The sequence below is a fragment of the Nelumbo nucifera genome, chromosome 1, assembly GCF_055504915.1.
Source record: "Nelumbo nucifera cultivar China Antique chromosome 1, China Antique-T2T, whole genome shotgun sequence".
Classification (NCBI taxonomy): domain Eukaryota; kingdom Viridiplantae; phylum Streptophyta; class Magnoliopsida; order Proteales; family Nelumbonaceae; genus Nelumbo; species Nelumbo nucifera.
Window position 1 is genome coordinate 111,797,120 of NC_142649.1, and position 17,520 is coordinate 111,814,639.

Below are 17,520 nucleotides of genomic sequence, written 5' to 3' on the forward strand. Positions count from 1 at the left end.
TAAAAAAACAATTAATTACAAACAAGAATGAATAGAACAGCAGGTGCGCAATTTTCTTGCGCCAATCAAGACTTCGATCTCCACCGTACGAACAACCCATAAATCAAGATAAATATAAAGAACAATTCTAAATATATATCAGTTAAAAAAAATTAATTTTAGATCAATTTCCCTTAATCTGGGAACTGATTTCCTAGAAAATCAATAATCTGTGCAAATCGGGTAAAACGCCTTCTACCCATTTGCGTAGTTTCAGATCTGACCAACTTCGGTTCAAGATTTGAACCTGTCTCTTATACCACTGAAGGGATGAGAGATCCATCATATGGATGGCCGAACCCTACAAGTAGGTTGGGCGAAATTTCAAATATTTCTCTCTCTCCCATTTGGGAATCACATTCCCTATTTTAGAAAACTACATTTTCAAGGATCAATCTTGAACCCAAACCAAACCAGATCTGAAACCAAAAGGTAGGAGAGGGATATACCTGATACGAAGTAGTAGTAACTCCCAACGAAGGTGTTCACGCCCAAGGAAAGATCCAAAGACTACTCCCACTAAAGATGACATAGCATAGGGTGGAGCAGAATCAATAGGATGGTTCTTCAGCAAGTACCTGATTCTTCAACAAGAATCTGATGGAGGGCAGGTGAGCATGACTTCAGATCACCTTTTCTGCCAAAAGATGATATCAATAACCTTTATTGATCGCTCCTAAAGGTGGAGATCGAACTGGTAATGGCGGCAATAGCAGGAGAAGGCAAGAGCAGAAGATGGCATAAGTCCAATTGTTCTGTCTTGAATCAGTAAACTGAAGGATGAACTAGAGGTTCGCCCAGCTCCTCTATTTATAGCCTTAAAGAGAGAGGTTCTCCTAATCCCATTAGGAGTTTCCTAATCCAAATCTTGTATTTTGATTTGGACTCTCTTTAAGAGACAAGGATAATCCCTTATCTTATCTGCAGATAAAGATCAACCCTCCTAATCTAATTAGGAGTTTCCTTATCCAAATCTTTATTTGGATCTGGACTCTCTGAGTGGATAGGGACAATCCCTTATCCTATCTGCTGATCTAAATCCTATAACAACCCCTCTTTAATTAATCTAATTAAGTCAGTTCGAATTGGGCTTAGGCCCATTAAGTCCATGTGCTCACTTATCCTCCAAACTGCTACCTAGTTGGATATCCTTGTATGGCGTGGGACCCAAACATTGATCTACACATCAGCCACATGGGTTCAGCCCAACCTCTGTTACAAGGCCTAGCTAAATTCACTGTAGGAGACAGTGAACCCCTGAGTCCATCACCATGGGCTCTTAATAGGCCCAACATTTACACTAAATGGTCCTTGGGTCAAGCCACCTTATAAAAACCCAAGGACTATAGGCAAATGCAACATTAGCCCATCAGGTATTACCATCAATGGTTTTACACTTAACCTTTCATAGCTGTGGATCAGGAATACATGGTATGTAAATTAAATCGATCCATATATGGACTTAAGCAAGCTTCTAGGAGTTGGAACATTCATTTGACTCTACCATCAAAAGGTTTGACTTTGAGCAAAATCCAGATGAGCTCTGTGTTTACAGGAAATCCAGAGAGGATAAGGTTACGTTCCTGGTTCTGTATGTAGACGGCATTCTATTCATTGGGAATGATGTAAGAATGTTGACTACGGTGAAAGTATGGCTCTCACAGTAATTCTCCATGAAAGATCTTGGAGAAGCCTCCTACATACTGGGTCTTCGGCTCTATAGAGATAGATCGAAGAGGATAATAGGATTATCACAATCTGCTTACATTGACAAAATAGTCAAGAGATACAGCATGGAGAACTCCAAGAAAGAAAATGTTCTTTTCAGGCATGGAGTCACTCTCTCTAAGGGAATGTCTCCCAAGACTCCCGAAGAGATTGAGGGCATGAAGGATGTTCCCTATGCCTCAGCCGTAGCGAGCATCATGTATGCCATGCTATGCACTCGTCCTGACATCACTTAGGCAGTGAGTTTGGTAAGCCAATTCCAGGCAAACCCATGCCAGGAGCATTGGATTGTTGTGAAAAACATACTAAAATACCTTCAAAGGACAAAAGAGTTTTATCTGGTATTCGATGATAGTTCACTACAGATCCAGGGGTATACTGATGCCGATTTCCAATCAGATCCAGATGATAGAAACTCTACATCTGGATACGTTTTCACGATAGGATCGTGTGCTGTTTGCTGGAAAAGTAGCAAACAGGGGTCCACGACGGATTCCACAACCGAAGTCGAATACATTGCCGCAAGTGAAACTACCAAAGAAGTCGTTTGGATAAAGAAGTTCATTCATGAATTGGGAGTAGTTCCATCTAGCACATCACCCATTCCATTGTTGTGTGACAACACTGGAGTCATTGCTCAGGCTAAGGAGCCACGAGCCCACTCGAAGTCGAAGCACATCGAGAGGAAGTACCACGTACTGCGGGAGATAGTTGGAAGAGGGGACATCCAAATTCAGAAAGTAGCATCAGTGCAAAATGTAGCAGACCCATTGACTAAGCCACTGACAGAGAAAGTGTTTGAGAAACATGAGGAAAGCATGGGACTCCGACTTATACCCGATTGGACCTAAGTGCAAGTGGGAGTTGTTAGACAGTGTATGCCCTTAGCTCCAATCAGAATGATGTACATTATGACATTTAATGTAAATGAATAATATACATATTTGATTCATGTTATTATGGTGTGTTTCTGTGTAATACTCTTAAACTGGACACCTATGAGACTCGTGTTAGTTTAGAATCTTCACAGTCGTTGGATAGATCTGGGGAGATTTATCCTGCCAAGGCTGACACTGATGTGTTGCCAAGTTGGTTGGGGTGGCTTGTCTCAGCCGTCAGGGTGAGACCTGAGGTACATGCAGTGTGGGTTTTCTTGAAACCCTGAACCGAACCAAAATTCCAGTATTGCCCTGGACCTTGGAGATAGATGGGCAAAACTGGAATGTTACACCTGACCCCTATACTCAATTATGATACTACACTAGGTGTCGGATTGGGCTGTCTTTGATGTGCCAATCAGTAAGATCCGTAGAGGGGTCAAAACCTGGGTATGTTGGGACAGTCTGAGAATTCGTCTGAGTGGGTGATCATAGTGACAGGATCAGCCCCTTTGTCAGACAAAGTGAATGATCGGGGGTGCACTCTCTCTGATGGAAACCAAAACTGTTGTCAGTCAATTTCAATCGTTAAAATTTGTTTTTGCAAAATATATTTATTTAAAGATATATATTATGGTTTCAAAATGTTTGCAAAAGGTTTTAATTCCCAGGATCCATGTGAGTAGAGAGTGCAGCATTGTACCTTGTAGCCGAGGGAGAGGTCCTCTCTTGTCGAGCAGTGTTTGATCATTATGCGCTGAGAGGTTAAGTGTAAGACCATTGAGGGTAATACCTAATGGGCTAATCTTGCATCTGCCCACAGTCCTTGGGTTTTTATAAGGTGGCTTGACCCAATGACCATTTAGTGTAAATGTTGGGCCCATTAAGAGCCCATGGTGATGGACTCAGGGGTTCGCTGTCTTCTACAGTGAATTCGGCCAGGCCTTGTAACAGAGGCTGGGCTGAAACCATGTGGCTGATGTGTAGATCAATGTTTGGGTCCCACGCCATACAAGGATATTCAACTGGGCAGCAGTTTGAAAGATAAGTGAGAACATGGACTTAATGGGCCTAAAGCCCAATTCGAACTGGATTAATTAGAATAATTAAAGAGGGGTGGTTCTAGGATTTAGATCAGAAGATAGGATAAGGAATTGTCCCTATCCACTCAGAGAGTCCAGATCCAAATAAAGATTTGGATAAGGAAACTCCTAATTAGATTAGGAGGGTTGATCTTTATCTGTAGATAAGATAAGGGATTATCCTTATCTCTTAAAGAGAGTCCAGATCCAAATACAATATTTGGATTATGAAACTCCTAATGGGATTAGGAGAACCTCTTTTTAAGGCTATAAATAGAGGAGTTGGGCGAACCTTCAGTTCATCCTTCAGTTTACTGAGTCAAGAGAGAAGACAACATACAGTTGGACTGACGCCATCTTCTGTTCTTGCCTTCTCCTGCTATTGCCGCAATTACCAGTTCGATCTCCACCTGTAGGAGTGATCAAGAAAGGTTCTTGATATCATCTTTTGGCAGAAAAGGTGATCTGAAGTCATGCTCACCTGCCCTCATTCAGATTCTTGATGAAGAACCATCCTGTTGATTCTACTCCACCCTACGATGTGTCATCTTCAGTGGGAGCAGTCTTTGGATCTTTCCTTGGGCGTGAACACCTTCGTTGGGGGTTACTACTACTTCGTATCAGGTATATCCCTCTCCTACCTTTTTGTTTCAGATCTGGTTTGGTTTGGGTTCAAGATTGATCCTTGAAAATGCAGTTTTCTAAAATAGGGAATGTGATTCCCACATGGGAGAGAGAGAAATTTTCGAAATTTCACCCAACCTACCTGCAGGGTTCGGTCATCCATATGATGGATCTCTCATCCCTTCAGTAGCATTGCTTCTATGAGCTTAGGAGCATTGGCCACCATGGCGCAAATGAAAGTCAAAAGATCTCTAGCTCATATTTCGATTGGACATGTAGGTTATACTCATACTAGTTTCTCATGTGGAACCTGAAGGGAAGGGAGATCCATCATTTGGATGGCCAAACCTTGCAGGGAGGTTGGGCGAAATTTCAAAAAATTTTCTTTCTCCCTTTCGGGAATCCTATTCCCTGATTTAGAAAAATTGAATTTTTCAAGGTTCGTTTTTGAAATAAATCGGACTAAATCTGAAACCAAATTAACAAGTAGGGAAATACCTAATACGAAAATATAGTAACTCCCAATGTAGGTGTTCACGCCCAAAGATTTGACCAAAACATGCCTCCACTAAAGATGACACAGCTTATGGTGAGGCAGGATCAACAGGATTGTTCTTCAACAAGAATCAGGCAAGGGGCTGGTGAGAACAACTTCAAATTGTTTCTTCCAGCAAGAAACAATATCAAGAACTATTATTGATCAGATCCAAGAATGGAGATCGAATTGGGTAGGGCCGGCAAGAGCTGATGGAGAAAACTGCGGAATGTTGAATGCATAAACTGGTGAATTCGCCCCATATTTATGGTCTTCTTTGGATCAGCCTCCTAATCCAATTAGGAGAGAGTTTCTTGATTCAAATCTGATATTTGGATGTGGACTTATCTTATTCTTCAGCTAATCCTAATCAGATTATAAACAAGAATTCGTCCCTTTTTAATTAACTTACTTAAGCCCAGTTCGAAATGGGCTTTAGACCCATTTAATCACATAGCTCACTTTTCCCTTTAAATGCTGGTTAACTTGGCTCTCTTTGTATGGCGTTTGACCCAACCATTGATCTACACATCAGTCACATGGGTTCAGCCTAGCCTTTGTTACTAGGCCTGGCCGAATTCACTACTGAACATAGTGAACCCTTGAGTCCATAACTATGGGCTATTAATGGGACCAACATTTACACTAAATGGTCATTGGGTCTAGCCACCTTATGAAGGCCCAAGGACTATGGGCAGATGCAATATTAGCCTATCAGGTATTACCCTCAATGGTCTTACACTTAACCTCTCAGCCCAAAATGATCAAACACTGCCCAACAAGAGCGGACCTCTCCCTTGGGTACAAGATACAGTGTTGCACTCTCTGCTCACATGGATCCCGAGAATTAAAACCTTTTGCAAACAATTTGTGAAACCATAATATATAAGTATATCTCTATATAAATATATTTTGCAAAACAAATTTCAACAAGTTTGAAATCAACTGCTGGCAGTTTAGGTTTCCATCAGAGAGAGTGCATTCTCCGACCATTCACTTTGTCTGACAAAGGGGCTGATCTTCTCACTATGATCACCCACTCAGGTGAATTCTCAAAATGTTCCAACATACCCAGGTTTTGACCCCCTCTAAGGATCTCATTGATTGGCATATCAAAGACAACCCAATCCAACACTTAGTGCAGTACTATAATCGAGTCTAGGGGTCAAGTGTAACATTTCAGTTTTGCCCATCTATCTCCAAGGTCCAGGGCAATACTGGAATTTGGTCCGATTCAGGGTTTCAAGAAAACCCACACTACATGTACCTCAGGTCTCACCTTGGTAGCTGAGACAAGCCAGCCCATCCAACTTGGCGGTACATTAGTGTCATCCTTGGCAAGATAAATCTCCCCAGATCTATCCAACGGCCGTGAAGATTCTAAACTAACACGAGTCTCATAAGTGTCCAGTTTAAGGGTATTACACAGAAATGCACCATAATAACATGAATCAATTATGCACTTTATTCATTTACAATAAATACATCAATCTAGTTGGAGCTAAGGGCATACACTGTCTAACAGCTCCCACTTGCACTTAGGTCTAATTGGGTACAAGCCAGAGTCTCTTACTTTCCACGTGTTTCTCAAACACTTTCTATGTCAGTGGCTTAGTTAATGGGTTTGCTACATTCTCCGCTAACGCTACCTGATGAATCTAGACGTCCCTTCTACCAACAATCTCCCATAGTACATGGTACTTCCTCTTAATGTGCTTTGACTTCGAGTGGGCTCATGGCTCCTTAGCCTGAGCAATGGCTCCAGTGTTGTCATACAATAGTGGAATGGGTGATGTGCTAGATGGAACTACTTCTAATTCTTGAATGAACTTCTTCATCCAAATGGATTCCTTGGCAGCTTCACTTAGAGCAATGTATTTGGCCTCAGTTGTGGAATCTACAATGGACCCCTATTTGTTGCTCTTCCATCTAACTACACAGAACCCCATCATAAAGATGTAACCAGATGTAGACTTTCTATCATCTGGGTCTAACTGGAAATCGACATCAGTATACCCCTGGATTTGTAGTGAACTACCATCGAATACTAGATAAAACTCTTTTGCCTTTCGAAGGTACTTGAGTATGTTTTTCACAACTGTCCAATGCTCTTGACCTGGGTTAGATTGAAACCTACTTACCACACTCACTGCCTGAGCAATGCTAGGCTGAGTGCATAGCATGGCATACATGATGCTCCCTATGGCTGAGGCATAAGGAACCTCTCTCATGCCCTCAATCTCCTCAGGAGTCTTGGGAGACGCACCTTTGGAGAGAGTGACTCCGTGCCTAAAAGAAACATTTCCTTTCTTAGAATTCTTCATACTGTATCTTTTGACAATCTTGTCAATGTAAGTAGACTGGGATAATCCTATTATCCTCTTCGATCTATCTTTATAGAGTCAAAGACCCAAGATGTAGGAGGCTTCTCCAAGATTATTCATGGATAATTGTTGTGAAAGCCACACTTTCACCGTAGTTAACATCCCTACATCATTCCTAATGAGTAGGATGTCATCTACATACAAAACCAGGAATGTAACCTTATCTCCCATTGTCTTCCTGTAAACACAGGGCTCATTCGGATTTTGCTCAAAGTCAAACTATTTGACAGTAGAGTCATACCGGATGTTCCAGCTCCTAGAAGCTTACTTAAGTCCATATATGGATCGATTAAGTTAACATACCATGTGTTCTTGACCTGTAGCAATGAATCCTTGCGGTTGCTGCATGTAGATATCTTCAGTAAGATTTCCATTCAGGAATGCAGTTTTGACATCCATTTGTCAAATCTCATAGTCATGGTATGCTGCTACAGCTAGCAGGATCCTAATGGATTTAAGCATGGCCATGGGCGAAAAGGTTTCCTCATAATTGATTCCCTCTTTCTGAGTATACCCTTTCGCCACAAGACGAGCCTTGTAGGTCTCAACCTTACCATCAGGGCCCTTCTTCCTCTTATAGATCCATTTGCAACCAATTGCTTTTACCCCAGGGGGCGGATCTACTAGAGTCCATACTCCATTGATCTTCATTGAGTCTATCTCAGCTCTCATGACATCTACCCACTTCAAGGAATCTATGTCCAACATAGCTTTCGTATAAGTCATGGGATCCTCCTCACTGGTCATGGCTTCCACAAAGTAACTTTCTTGATCATATCCGTAAAAAACTGGAGGCCTGGATACCTAGGTAGACCTTCTAGGTTGGTTATTTTCTGGAGCTTGTGGGACATCTCCCACTACCCCTGGGCTCTCCTCATCAAGAACATCTTCTTGATGAAGATTATCAAGGATGTAATCTTCCTCTAGGAAGTAGGCATTTATACTGCAAAACACCTTTTGCTCTTTTGAATCATAAAACCTACAAAGCCTTTTGGGTAACCTACAAAGAGGTTGCCCAAAAGGTAAAGAACTCATTGAGCTCACCATGAAAATATTATTTTGCATTGTCTGATTGGAAGATCTGTATTTCAACATGGAATTGCGTAAATACCATCCTCTGGAAATCTTTCACAATCTTTGGAACTTCGTCTCTACTATGCATAGGGAATACCCATGTACAGCGAGAGAAGTCATCGATCAATGTGATAAAGTACTTATATCTGCCCTCAAAGATTATAGTAGTAGGCCCCCATACATCAGAATACACTACATGAAAAGGAACACTTGATCTTTTATTATTTGAGTGAAAAGTTGTTCTACATTGTTTGCTCAACTGACACGTTTGACATTGGAACTTTGACACTGAGCATGACTTAAATAAAACCAGAAACAAAGACTTTACTATTTCAAAAGAAACATGACCTAACCAACTATGCCACAAAAATTTGACTCTTATTTGATTGACTATATGAATCTGAGGATGACACCGAGAGACCAGCTTTGTTGTCGAGAATGTAGAGACCATCCACTAGGCTCCCTCTACCAATCGTCCTCCCAGAAGTTAGATCCTGAAAAACACATGAACCAAGAAAAAAGGTTACACTACAGTTTAAAGAGTTTGTGATACTACTGATTGAAAGCAAATTTATAGGAAGTTGAGGGACATGCAATACACAATTCAGGTTAAGGCCATGGGGAGAGATATTGATCCTTGGCCTGCAATGGAGGAGAATGATCCATCTGCAAGCCTCACTTTATCCCTTCCTGACAAAAGGCTATAAATCTGAAACAAGTTCGGCTTACCGGTCATGTGGTTAGAGGCCCCTGAGTCAATGATCCAAGGGGAACCAGTGGTAGTAATGACATGGAATGTAGAAGCCGCATTACCTGATGTAGATGCAAATGAAGTAGAAGGAGTACCAGTGACAGAACTATCCATCTGTTGCAAAGCCCTACCATATGACTCCAAGTGGTCTCTGAAGGAATTCATGATATCTTCCTTGGGGTCAGAATTAGTTTGGTAGTTCCGAGTAGTACCAGCAACCTGAGTATCTTGGGTTGCCACTTGTGCTGCATTATGTGTTGTGTTCATCTTCTTCTGACCTTGCCCTTTACCCTGTTCTTGGTTCTTCACTGCCCACTTGGGTTTCCCGTGAATATCCCAACATGTGTCACGTGTATGTCATGAGCGCCAACAGTGGGTACAAAACAACTTGTCTTTATCATCAGCCTTCTTGGTGTCACTTTTCTTCTCCATGTTGTTATTACTCATTGCAGCCAATGCAACTTGTTGCTCCCCCTCGGTTGTAACCATCACACTCTGCCTACTTTCTTCAGATTGAACAAGGGAATATACCTCATGAACCGACGGCAACTCTTTACTTCCTAAGATCTGAACTCTCAAGGGTTCATAGACAGGGTTCAATTCCAACAAGAACACAAACACACGCTGCTGAGAAACCAGCTTCCTATAGGCCTTAGCATCATCATCATGTTTTCACTCTATAGCCTGATAATGATCCAATTCTTTCCATACGGAAGTAAGGGCTGAATAATAGGTAGACAAACTACGATTTCCTTGTTTACAGGTTGAGGATTCAGCTTGCAACTAGTAAACCTTGGCATAATGCCTTTGCTCAGAATAGGTGGTTTTAGCATGTTTCCAAATCTCATTAACGGTGTCTGCCCACATAAAGTTCTTCTTCACATCAAGTTTCATGGCTGCAAGGAGCCAAGACATCACCATACTGTTTTCTTGGTTCCACCTATCATGTTCAGATGTCTCACTCTTGGGTTATTTCACCCTTCTATTCATGTAACCAGCTTTTCCCCTTGCTGTTACATAAAGTTTTACACTTTTAGCCCACTCCAGGTAGTTTATACCATTTAGAGGGGTAATGGGCATGGGAAACATCATGTTTTCACTTCCCATACCAGCTGTGTTGTGGGTTGGTGTAACCCCCGATGAAGTTGAACCATAGTTTGCCATAGAGTACTGCTGAATTAGACCAAATCCCACACAACTACACAACAGCCACAATCAGAATACCAACCCCCAAGAAATTTACTTCTGGAATGTAGAAAAACAAAGAATTGCTGAAATCAACTCAGTGATGGTTCAGCCATTAAAACAGCCCAGTAATCAGTCCAGCACCAGCCATTAGAATAGTATACTAGCAGTTCGACTACAGCACATGCAATCTAACAGTCCAACACCTAAACGAAGGTATAAAACCAAAAAAGTAAGGCCTTCACACCATTGGTCATAGAAAAACACAAGAACACATACCCTGTCCAGCACCTGTACGAAGGTGCCAACCCAGAAATTAACCTCACAGCATCGAACAGATAAGGAAGGGAGTCTTTACTGCATCGCCCTTCTTCTGCTAGGGTCTCCTTGATGTTACGACCAAGGAAGAACCCAAAGGAAGAGCCGCAAGTGGCCTGCTAGGGTTTCTCTGTCTTCCACATCCAAGAAATCAAAGAAGAAAGAGGACAAAACATGTTCAGATGGGAGAAACAGGTTTTTTATAGCCCAGAACCTTGCTCTTTGCTCTGATACCATGTAATCATTCATGGAGAGAGAGAGATGAGAGAGTGAAAGAGAAGAGAAGAGGAAGATATGATTGAGAGACACGAACAAAAAACTATTCTAGTTGCTGCTAGTTTAGTTATTTATATTAACTTAATATAAAGGAATGGGAGATTACAAGTATGCCCCTGGTGGCACTCCCTAGTAACAATCTAATAAAAAAGAAAGAAACTAACTGGCTAACAGCATCTTAGGCTGACAGCACACTAACAACAACTGTAAAATAATAATTAAATAATCCTCACAACAATCTGCAAACCATGTTGCTAGTGAAGGGGCGCAACATTCTGAAAGTCAAGTTCCTCATGCATTATTTTCTCTATTGACCATCTGAATAGGTTACTATTCTTTATGTTTTTCTTTTCTTCAATCCTCAATTCTCCTATCTTATTAAGTTTGTAATTTGGATCTATACGAATATCAGCATACTTAGCACCCAACTTCTTGCACCACATTTTAGTTGAGAAACAAATATCCTCTTCTTGGACACTTTGAGGTAGTACCCAAGTGGTCTGAGATCCTTATCTCAAAATCTTTTGCAAGGAAATACTTTAGCTTTTGAATCTCCTTTTGATTATTTTCAGTGATGACAATGCCTATTGCATTGGCAAAATATTTTGCAAGTAAATCCTATGTTTTTAATGACTTTGCTAAACCTCTCAAACCAAGTGTGAAGTAATTCCTTTGGCCACTAAATTGTTCTTAAGCTTAAATGCATTCACCTCATTTCCTGTTTAGGTCAAATTAAGAGGAAGGTGCATAAAAATGGCATCTTCAATCCATAATGAGAGATATAGAAGGCCTATAAGGAATATTCAAGGAATAAGGGGGAATCAAGAGGTTCAAACCATCTTTGAGTAAAGTGTCCACTGGAAAGCATTTGGGTAATCTAGTTTGTATGGTCTGAACACAAAGAATAGACAGAGCCAACCAACGTTTTGAAAAACGACCCGGAAACAGAACCATTCTGGCCACCAGTTTCCGGGTCAACGGTCTGACCATCCAGTTCGAATGGATGGCCCATTGAACGGGTCAACGGTTCGACCGCCCGGGTCAACGGTTTGTTGACTTTTTCAACGTTTTTTACCAGATTCCAGGTTTGGGGTACAACAGACCCGGTTTCCTGGATGGTCCCGGGCAAACGGTCCGACCATCCAGGTCAACGGCAGTTCGAAAACGTTGGAGCCAACACATCCAAAGACACAAACAGGCATAGGAAACAAAGATGATTAAAGATGTAAGAGATGTTACAGGGCCTTCAGGTCTATTACCCTTGGAGGTGTTGGTTAGTCCAATTGGTAAATCTTGGAGGAGTCGAAGTGTAAATCTAAGTCGAAGTGTAAATCTCTCTCTGCTTTTGTTTCTTTATTGTACTCTTGTAATTTGTTTCAAATTTTAATGATTTTTTCAGTTACCTATCAAAAAAAGAAAAAAAAAAAAAAAAACAGATGACAATTCTTATATTCAACCAACTTCATACCGTGAAGAAGTAAGTGAATGAAAAAAAATTACTTTGAGATGTACATTTGTTTGGACAATTAACAGAACTAAATTGCTAACTTTCAGAACAAATTGGCAGAACTGCAATTTCACCCTTAAAATGTAACAGTTAAATAATTCTCAGCAATCAGTTATAAAATTGGCAGATCTTGACACTTCATTATGGATCTGTGGGATCTGGCTTCTATGATGTATTTGAGGGATCTAAGAAAAGTGAATACATTATTTATTATTTCTGTTTTTGTAGTTATCATAAAACTTAAGTTTCTATTGATACAACTGAGAAATAAAGCCAAAGCCTAGTAAACATACTATTTTAAATGGACATTGAAGAGGTCTCAGACCTGTGAACCGCAAAAAAAGGTTTCAGAAGCTTGGTGGGTAATATTTAATTTTTAAAATTGTAAAATTTTCTTAATAATCCCAGTTAATACTGTGTGGTGTAAGGGTGTGCCCACAAAGGTGGCATTTTTTGTCTGGACAGCCTACTTGAACAGGATTTTAACTAGGGATAATCTGGAAAAGAAGGGTATGCTGCTGGACACAACTGTTTGTGTGCTTTGTCAGAGTCATACCGAGTCAGTCAACCATCTTCTACTTCACTGTGGTTTCTCCTGTGAGGTTTGGAATAAGGTCAGGAACTTGTTTGAGGTGAACAAGTTGTTCCCCTGAACCAGTCGCAGAGTTTGTGAAGAGTTGGAAAGTCAAAGGCTTCACTAAAGAGGGAAAGTTGGCTTGGAACCTGACTCCAGCTGCAGTTTTCTGGTGCATCTGGCAGGAGAGGAATGCAAGGATCTTCAAGAACCAACACAGCTCTTCTGACAGAAAGTTATGGGAAAAATGTTTTCTTGGTTAGCAGTAAACAATGTATTTTAGGAAAGAAATTTTAGTTCCTTTCTTGCTGTTGGGAATCTTTTTGTAAATCAGGATTTGGGGGTATAGTTCTGCTGATTGCAGTTTTTTGTAAATCCCTGTGTACAGCTCCTTGTTGTACATGTTTTTTTTTTGTCTCATGAATATTTCACATTACCTGTTGCAAAAAAATGGTAATTATTGAACAAAAACAAATAAACCAGTGCAAACAATTTTAGTGAATAGGAATAAATTTTCTTGTGCCACCCACCAAACAGCACAGGTTGTTAATGATGCCACAATCTAATTATTCAAAACAATTTGATTTTAATACTTGGAGCAAATTAATGGGCATGTGATTTCTTTATGTTGATATGATGTTTTCTCTTTCCCGTTTGCAGTTGCAGCTTCCACCTGAAGTGGGATCTGCTTTGCTGGAGCAAGTCATGAGTCTGACAGCAGAGAAACTCCAGAGCAGCGGCAACAAGTGATTCAGCTCCAACAAATGCTCCATTGAGTTCACGAAGATGCTCTTTCTGGAATTTCTTATCAGTTGGCCTCAAATGAAATAATTATGATCAGTGATCCTCCCTTTCCTTTTGGGCCTTGGCTAGTCATCAGTTTACCAAGATGCTCTTTCTGGAATGTCTTATCAGTTGGCCTCAAATGAAATAGTTATGATCAGTGATCCTCCCTTTCCTTTTGGGCCTTGGCTAGTCATCAGTGGTTATGTAACAATAATGAGATTGTTAATAGCAGCTGCGGTAGAGAATTGAAAAGAAACTATAGAAGTTCTAGATTCTGTTCTGAGGGAAGGCTCAAATTTCTGGGCCTACAGATTGACTTAGCTGCAATTTTGCCATTTTTGAACAACCCCTATCATTTCCATACATGAGATGAAGTTTAATAAGACCTATATTGTTAATTTATTTTGTAATATGCCCTTATCTGCGTTGCACTTTTACAAGGCATATTCATAGCCTTTTCCCTTTTTTTAAAATGAAAGTCACCATCTCCATTTGTAAACTTATCCTCTTTCATAGAAGTGCTCTTTATGTAGTAGGAACTAGGAAATAGAGTAGTAACTAGAACTTGGGATCTTGCTGAAGACACTATTAGTTTTGGGTTTTGATACAATTCCCGGATTATAATCGGATTGGTATTTGTTTTGGTCGTTCACTCGTTCTGAACTGACTGTATGTGGCTTTAAATTGAACCAAATGGCGAAACCAGATTCATATAGCCAAGCCCATATGGTTGGGAATTTGGACAAGGCTGGGATGATGATATATTTGTTAGACAGATATGCCCTTAGCTCCAATCAGATTGATGTATGTTTTGACATTTATTGTAAATGAATAAAGTATATAATTGATTCATGTCATTGTGGTGTGTTTCTATGTAATACCCTTAAACTAGATACTTATGAGACTTGTGTTAGTTTAGAATGTTCACAGCCGTTGGATAGATCTGGGGAGATTTATCCTAGTAAGGTTGACACTGATGTGCCGCCAAGTTGGTTGGGGTGGTTTGTCATAGCTACCAGGGTGAGATCTGAGGTACATGCAGTGTGGGTTTTCTTGAAACCCTAAACCGGACCAAATTCCAGTATTGCCCTGGACCTTGGAGACAGATGGGCAAAACTGGAATGTTACACCTGACCCCTAGACTCAATTATGATATTGCACTACGTGTCGGATTGGGCTGTCTTTGATATGCCAATCAGTGAGATCCTTAGAGGGGGTCAAAACCTGGGTATGTTGGGACAGTCCAAGAATTCATCTGAGTGGGTGATTATAGTGACAGGATCAGTCCCTTTGTCGGATAAAGTGAATGATCGGGGATGCACTCTCTCTGATGGAAACTTAAACTGCCGGCAGTTAATTTTAAACGTTGAGATTTGTTTTCACAAAATATATTATATAGACATATACATATATATATTATGGTTTCAAAATGTTTGCAAAAGGTTTTAATTCCTGGGATCCATGTGAGTAGAGATTGCAGCACTGTTCCTTGCAATCGAGGGAGAGGTCCTCTCTTGTCGGGCAGTGTTTGATCATTATGGGCTGAGAGGTTAAGTGTAAGACCATTGAGGGTAATACCTAATGGGCTAATCTTGCATCTGCCCATAGTCCTTGGGTTTTCATAAGGTAGCTGGACCCAATGATCATTTAGTGTAAATGTTGGGCCCATTAAGAGCCCATGGTGATGGACTCAGGGGTTCACTGCCTCTTATAGGGAATTCGGCCAGGCCCTGTAACAAAGGCTGGGCTGAACCCATGTGGTTGATGTGTAGATCAATGTTTGGGTCCCACGCCTTACAAAGAGAGCCAACTGAGTAGCAAATTAAGGGGTAAGTGAGCACATAAGCTTAATGGGCCTAAAGTCCAATTTGAACTAGGCTTAAACTAGTTAATTAAAATGAGGCAAGATAGGATTTATAATCTGATTAGGATTACCTGAAGGATAAGATAAGTCTTATCCATTCAAGAATCCAGATCCAAATATCATATTTGGATTAAGGAACTCTCTCCTAATTAGATTAGGAGGCTGATCTTGAGAAGGCTATAAATAAGGGGGCGAGTTCCTCAGTTACATAACACAACAACCTGTAGAATTCTCTCTTATTCTTGTCATCCATACCCAGTTCGATCTCCTCTTGAGGAATTGATCAAGAAAGGTTCTTGATATTGTTTCTTGGCTGAAGAAACAATCCGAAGTCGTGCTCACCAGCCCCTGTTCGATTCTTGCTGAAGGATCCTGGTTCTTGGTGAAGAGTCATCCTGCTTCATCACACACTGTGTCATCTTCAGTGGAAGCAAATTTTGGTATTCTCCTTGGGCGTGAACACTTTTATTAGGAATTACTTCTACTTCGTATCAGGTATATCCCTCTCCTCCCTTTTGGTTTCAGATCTGGTCCGGTTTTGGATTCAAGAACGATCATTGAAAATGCAGTTTTCTAAAATAGGGAATGTGATTCCCAGATGGGAGAGAGAAATTTTTGAAATTTCACCCAACCTTCCTACAGGGTTTGGCCATCCATATGATGGATCTCTCATCCCTTCAATATTAGCATATTACAAAACAACTCCCAGTCTGAAACCTGTGTTTCTCATGGAATACTTGTAATGTTATCATGCCAATGTGTTAGTTTAACAATTTTGCAGGTTTATGGAAGATCTGGTTAGGAAATGCTGCACATTTAAGGCTATGTTTGGCATGTTTTCAAAGAATTAATTCTAGAGTTCAACTAAGGTGCCTTCACTAATACTGGCTTACACATTAAATCCAAACTCAACCAAGAACGTCAAAGTCTGCTTACATCTTATTGCTTCATGTTCCACAAAGTTAAAATATACTTACCATTACATTCAACTAATCATGTCTTTTGCTGCACTGTGCAGCAGATGTAGCATAGATTTTCCATCATTTTAAATTTGATTTTATAAAAATTGTTCGAACTAATTCTTTTATATGTTTATTTTAAGCCCAAGTTAGTTCTTTTTCAGGGGATGAGAATTAGATCAGTGAGCCCCAGCCTCTTGACCTTTATTGGTCTTCTTGGGTTGTCAGCCTCATTATCCATCATTGACTTGAGCAAACAAATCCATGGTCTCATAGTAAAAGTTGGAGTTACCTTGGACCTTTATGATGTTAGTGCTCTTGTGGATGTTTATTCAAAGTGCCTGTGTATTAAGGATGCAAGACTTGTGTTTGAGGAGATGAATGAAAGAGATACTGTAGTATGGAATGCCATGGTTTTTGGGTATACTCAGAATGGGCAAGGAGAGGAAGCCCTCAAACTTTTCTTAGAAATGCAGTTTTCAAGAATAAAACCTGATGAATGTACCTTTGTTGGCCTTGTTACAGCTGCTAGTGACTTGGAAAGTTTAATACATGGCCAATAGTTCCATAACCACCTTATAAAGACTGGTCTAGACATGGATCAATATGTCTGCAATGCCCTTGTTGGTATGTATGCAAAGTGTGGAAGCATTGAAGAGGCTCGTAAAACATTTGATGGTTCATATCAAAAAGATGTTGCATGTTGGAATTCTATAATCTCAAGATATGTAGAGCATGGGCATGCTGAAGAATCTCTTCAGATGTTTGAGCATATGGAAGATGAAGGAATAGAACCCAACTATGTCACGTTTGTTGTTGTGTTCTCAACCTGTAGTCATATAAGGCTTCTTGAAACAAGGCTCCTTCACTTTGACTCGATGACATCAAAGTCCAGAATAAAACTGTTATGGGCCCGGGCGTAGGATCTTGTCACGGGTCGGTCCACGGAGAGAACC